The sequence below is a fragment of the Bombina bombina genome, chromosome 6 (assembly GCF_027579735.1).
Source record: "Bombina bombina isolate aBomBom1 chromosome 6, aBomBom1.pri, whole genome shotgun sequence".
NCBI lineage: Eukaryota > Metazoa > Chordata > Amphibia > Anura > Bombinatoridae > Bombina > Bombina bombina.
The window spans coordinates 1039720627-1039726639 of record NC_069504.1 but is presented as its reverse complement, the minus strand read 5'-3'; the positions used below and the strand labels follow the sequence as shown (position 1 = coordinate 1039726639).

The following is a 6013-nucleotide window of genomic DNA, read 5'->3' as shown; positions in this document are numbered from 1 at the left end:
CGGAAAACAGACCTGGCATGCATTAATACGTATTTGCTCATCTGTCGCAATTTTGCTTAAAAAGAATCGGGTTTTATTGGTACAGTTCCTACTAATGGACAGAAGAGGGAGACAGAGTCAGTGTCAGAATGCAAGCGAATGAACGATGGTTTACTATTTTTTTTTGTGAGCGAGCATAGATCCGAATTAATTTGAATATTTACAACAAATCATTCTACAAGATTAACAAAACTAACAACGAATGCCATTGACAGTCCTTTACATTTGTAGGGAAATATAGAATGGAGGAATAAAGTGTTGATGAGCTTTTTTCCACTGCAAATATGTGGCGCTGTGATGGCCGAGTGGTTAAGGCGTTGGACTTGAAATCCAATGGGGTCTCCCCGCGCAGGTTCGAACCCTGCTCGCAGCGATGTGTGATTTTATTTTTTCTACTTCATCAAATTAAGTTATTTGAATTGTTTTGTCTACTCCATAAAGGTATTTTAAGGTTTTCTTTTAATATGACTGACATCTTACAGTTATTCCTACAACTTTTATCCAATATTGTTTTAATATACATTGGAAATTAGTTACACAACTGATTAATTTACACAGAGACGGGAAATTACACATAATAATGATGATAAAACTACACCGTAAATCGTGGTGACTTTATTTTAAACATGTTTACATAGGATTAATTAATCTTGTCAATATGATTTCTGATTACATATAAATATGAAAATAATATAATCTACAATTCATATTCTGGTTAGATTTAAAGTTAAATTTTATTTATAACCTTCGAACAATATAAATATTAAATATGAAAGTTGATAAATATTAGATCTTGGTGAGTTCATTTTTAACCCAATAAATTCAAATCAAGTCCTTCGTTTACTGCTATAAATTACAGGGTAATTATATTTGGAGCAGGTGATACCTGGGCTTTATTTGTGAAGTATGATCTAGTTTAGGACGTTTCACAGGGGAAGAAATAGTTTTGACAAACTGTGAACTGAATTTCCTACTATTCTTTTGATTAACAAAAATGTAATCGTACAAAATACAAATTTTTATTTTTTTATTTGGGCATAACAAACAGAAAATGCAATACACATTTACAATAGCACATAAACACAAACTCACACATAGATATTCACACTCAGTATCACACATGCTCTCACACACACAGACACTCTTACATACTAACACACACACTCTCTCACACACACAGACACTCTTACATACTAACACACACTCTCACACACACACAGACACTAACTCACACACACACACTTACATACTAACACACACAGACACTAACTCACACACACTATCACACATGCTTACACTCACAGACACTTGCATACTAACACACACATACACACTCTCTCACACATGCTTACACTCACACAGACACTTGCATACTAAAACACACACACTTACATACTAACACACACATACACACTCAGACACTTACATACTAAAACACACACACACTCTCACACACACAAAGACGATAACTCTCTCTCACACACACACACACACTTACATACTAACACACACACATTCTTACACACACAAATACACTAACTCTCTCACACATGCTCACACTCAATACACACACTCTTACATATTAACACACATACTCACACACACAAAGATACTAACTCTATCTCTCACACACACACTTACATACTAACACACACACACACACTCTCACACATGCTTACACAGACACATACTAAAACACACACACTCTCACACAAAGACACTTACTCACACACACTTACATACTAACACACTCTCACACACACAAAGACACTAACTCTCTCACACATGCTCACACTCAACACACACATACTTTTACATACTAACACACACACTCTCTCATACAAAGACACTAACTCACACACACTCTCATCAGGGGTGGAACAATTATTTCTAGGCCCCCGGCCCCTAACCTTCCCCCTAGCCACTCCTCACACTGCCTGATCTGCAGCGGAGCGGCCTTGCAACATGCACTGTGGGCACAAGTTCTTCCCTGGCCTCCCTGCCACTTTTACCCAGCAAGAAATACGACCCTGCAGAGGCAAACTAGACCTGAAAAGCTGGAAAAGCAGCCCCTCTTACCTGCAGACCCCCCAGCATTGTAGGGTCGGTAGGGCCAGGATTTCCGCCATTGTCTCACACATACTGTCTCTTTCTCACGCACAAATACACTCACACACACAGAAAGACACTGACAAGCACAAATACACACACACTCTCACATACAAAAACACGTACAGACACACTCCTACACAAAGACACTCACGCAAGTAAGTACAGTATGCATCAAATATCACCTTTTTGGATGTGGGTGTTTCCCATCAAATGTCCGGGCCTGACTCAGTTTCAAACTAAGACACACAAATGGAAACCCAAACTGTTTGAGTAATTCCCGGACGGGTGGAAACCCTAATTTACAAATGTCTTCATATTCAATCAAAATTCCCATAGGAAGTTCCTTGCATGGTTCTGGTAGGGTTTTCAAATTCAAAGCCATTCTAATCCATTAGAAAACTCAAGGTTTAGAAAATTGTAACAAGGATTTCAAATGCATTTGTGACTTTAAAACCTTCATAACTTGCATCTGGACATTTTAGGAGCAGTATTCCAATTAATCAGAAAACATTTTAACAGCTTTTGAAGGCTTTTTTTTACTTTTTAGATTTCAAGCCCTTAAAACAGTTTTGAATAGGATATCTGGATTTTTTTAAAATTTTATTTCAGTTTAATTGTCTTTAATTAATGTATAGGAAGGGGGTTAAGTTTTGCTTTTATCGTCCCTTTCAATAAGCCCCTGTGGTAGCATTAATTGTAGCCATCTTAAACATACAAATGTGAAAGTCTCTGTGTTATTTAGAGCCCAGTTTGCAGTTATGCGATAGATATGAATATTTTGTAGCAGACAGGGAAGATCACTATGTCAGCCATAGAACACTTGTGTGGGGTATAAAATATAGAGTCCCAGGAACCTGTACCGTTACTCTTTATGAACAGCGTTGTCACCCAGCCAGTATTGCACTGCCATGGCCATCTACAATCTATATTAAACAGATATAACAGGAAAAAAGGTAAACTGCTTTGTGACCGCAGGTTCATACCACTAAAGGGTTAAACACATGGGCATATTTCCTCAACATATACATTCCTGTGCTGTCCCTACAAAGTATACAGGTGGGTCAGTCAACATCTGCACTGGTACCCTCAATGGCTGTTAATTGGGTGATATACCTGTGTACCTCTTTGGTGTGATATGTATGTTTGCCCATGTGCTTAATCCTTAATAATGATTAACAACATATCATAGATTGTAATAGGTCAAACTGTAGCAAAACAGTTTATTTGTTATTATTGTATTGATTGCTGTTCTATAATTCATTACAGAGGTTTATCTTTTTCCAGCAAATGAGGAAACAAACTTGTGGACAATCAAATACAACCACTGTGAAAATGAATGCCCAGCTCTTCCATGATTACACAATACCTCTTCAACATTGTGACACTGCTACTCTAGGTGAAACTGCAGCCTTATTTGTGTCTGTTTGTAAAAAAAAAACATAAACACAATAAATGGAAAACCAGGTTTCATAGAACACAATTTATTAAACACAGCTGTTGACAATGGAACAATAGGACAGTTGTATCACCCTCCTGATATATTTTTCCTTTGTAAAATATGGGGCACTGGGAAATAATACAGGTGTGGTCTCCCTCAATACAAATACACTTGTTACATTATGGACTTATAGTACTGCACTATTCTCAGGAGGAGTGGAACCTTGTGAAGAACTCAAGAGATGTTTAAATGGTTCTTGGAGACCAAGCCCTGGTTGTACTCGGCATGCTATATGCTGAGAAAGTATTTGGTAGGAGATGATTCTGTTGTTACCACCTCTAGGAACAACCTTTCTCCATGTTTAACCCCACCTATTACCGGACATATGGATGAGTAACTCCTGCTATTGATTGGGATGGCTCAGAACAGGTTTTCATTCTTTCTGATAGTCCATCCAGGGGCAGAACTACCATTGGTGCAGCAGGCGCAGTGGCACCAGAGCCCAAGTGCTGGAGGGGGCCCATAATAGCCTGTCTATATAATATAAGTGTGCAGAATGTGTACAATCCTAATGCAGGGGACCCTGCACTGGACAACAGTGCAGAAGCAACATTGCCAGATTCCATTTCAGATCTAAACAAACACAGTTAAAGGGGCATGTGAAGTCAAAATTAAAGTGTCAGTGAACACTATTTTTTTAATACATCCCCTAAATAATAAATTTCATATGGATCATTTTTACTATTTGAGTATATTTTTTAAAATATTTTTATTATTTACAGTCCATTTTACCCCCTCCCTAGTCAAACCCTTGATTTTATAATTCTGACATATTATGCAATTTTAAGAGACTTTTCTATTTTCTTCTTTTCTCACATTTACTTCATTCTCTTTGTATCCTTTGTTTAAAAGCATGCCTTAGTAGTCTCCGGAGCAGCAATGCACCACTGGGAGCTAGCTGGTGATGAGTGGCTACGCGCATATGCCTTTTGTCATTAGTTGACCTGATGTTTTCAACTAGGCCCCTATTATTTATTTGTTAATCTGCTCATCAACATTAATAAAAAGTCCATCCAGATAATTTTCACACATACAGCATAGTTTTATATTAATTATTGTGAATCCATTTTAAAACCCTAACCAAGCCCCAATAGTAGTGTCAGAAGGATGTTTGTTACAGTGTCCCAGCTTGCTTTTGCAATGCTTGCTCATGTCTGTGTGTCAGGGATTTTTTGCTCGCTCACATGGGTGTGCTTGTGGAACAGGCTAGCGCTCTCTCTCTCTCAAGAGGTAGTAGCAACAAACACTGTGGGGGACTTTAAAAATGCATGGGACAAGCATAGGGCTATCCTACGAACTAGATAAGTTTATACTGTTAGGTAAGGTCGGGCAGACTTGCTGGGCCTATGGCTCTTATCTGCCATCAATATCTATGTTTCTATGTTTCTCTCGGCAATAGCACGCATGCGCTAGTTCTACTTGTAGGTGTCCCCATATCTTCTGCATATGTCATGCCACAAGGACTTTATCTGCGCGCGGTATTAGTCATGCTACAAAGCTGAAGGTTATTAGCACTGCCAGAAGAAGTGATTAGCACAGGCAGCAGTGGAACTGAAGATGTGGAATAATCACTTCTCCTCCCAGTGTGCCCTGATGTTCTGGCAGTGCTAACAACCTTCTGCTTTGTAGCACAACTAATACCACACGCAAGTAAGGTCCTTGTAGCATGACATAATATAATTATTTACAGAATGAAGCCCCCCAATAACCTTAGCACACGTCTCATCCTTAGCCCTACTGCTGCATGCGCTAATAGACTTCTACTTTCACCGGGCTGAACACATACTAGCATGCTATGAAGTTCTGGCAGTACTAAAATCGTTTTCTAGCACGACTAAGGCTTAGAGACTCCACTTTACTTCCCAATTAACATCCTCTTAGAACCCTTGCCATTACTCTCCTATATCCCAACATCTTTTAACCACTATGTTTAATTACCACTTTTTTACCTGTTTTATTTTCACCTGAAATAAACATGCAACACCATTAGTTTTCTTTGCCAAGCAAAATGAAAAGATCACTTTAATTTGAATACCACATTTTGCTGTTATGGCAAAAAAAATTATGAGAGCAATAATCAATAAATCAATTTCAAAACCACATCCAATTCCAAAATCAACAATGCACCAGCATTTATCAAGAACATAAGTCCACGCATTAGGGGAGGATAACAAACCCCTGTGGTGAGGCATGAGGAGATACAAGAGAACCCACTGCATAGCCTGCCCCTGCAGCTAGACCACCAAATCACGGCCCCAGGCTGAGTATGCAATGGGATCCTTCCGCCCCCTCAATGCCTCACCCATGTGCCAGACCCACATTTTCACCGCAATACAATCAAAATCAGCCTCCTAACCAAAGAAC

The 6013-nt window shown here is 38.8% G+C and overlaps 1 non-coding gene across 1 annotated transcript; it reads left to right on the top strand.

Annotated features, from left to right (window-relative positions):
* The first annotated feature begins 330 nt into the window (after window positions 1–330).
* TRNAS-UGA (transfer RNA serine (anticodon UGA)) lies at window positions 331–412 on the top strand. Its single transcript has one exon. It is a non-coding gene; the product is annotated as a tRNA-Ser (tRNA).
* The last annotated feature ends 5601 nt before the right edge of the window (window positions 413–6013 follow it).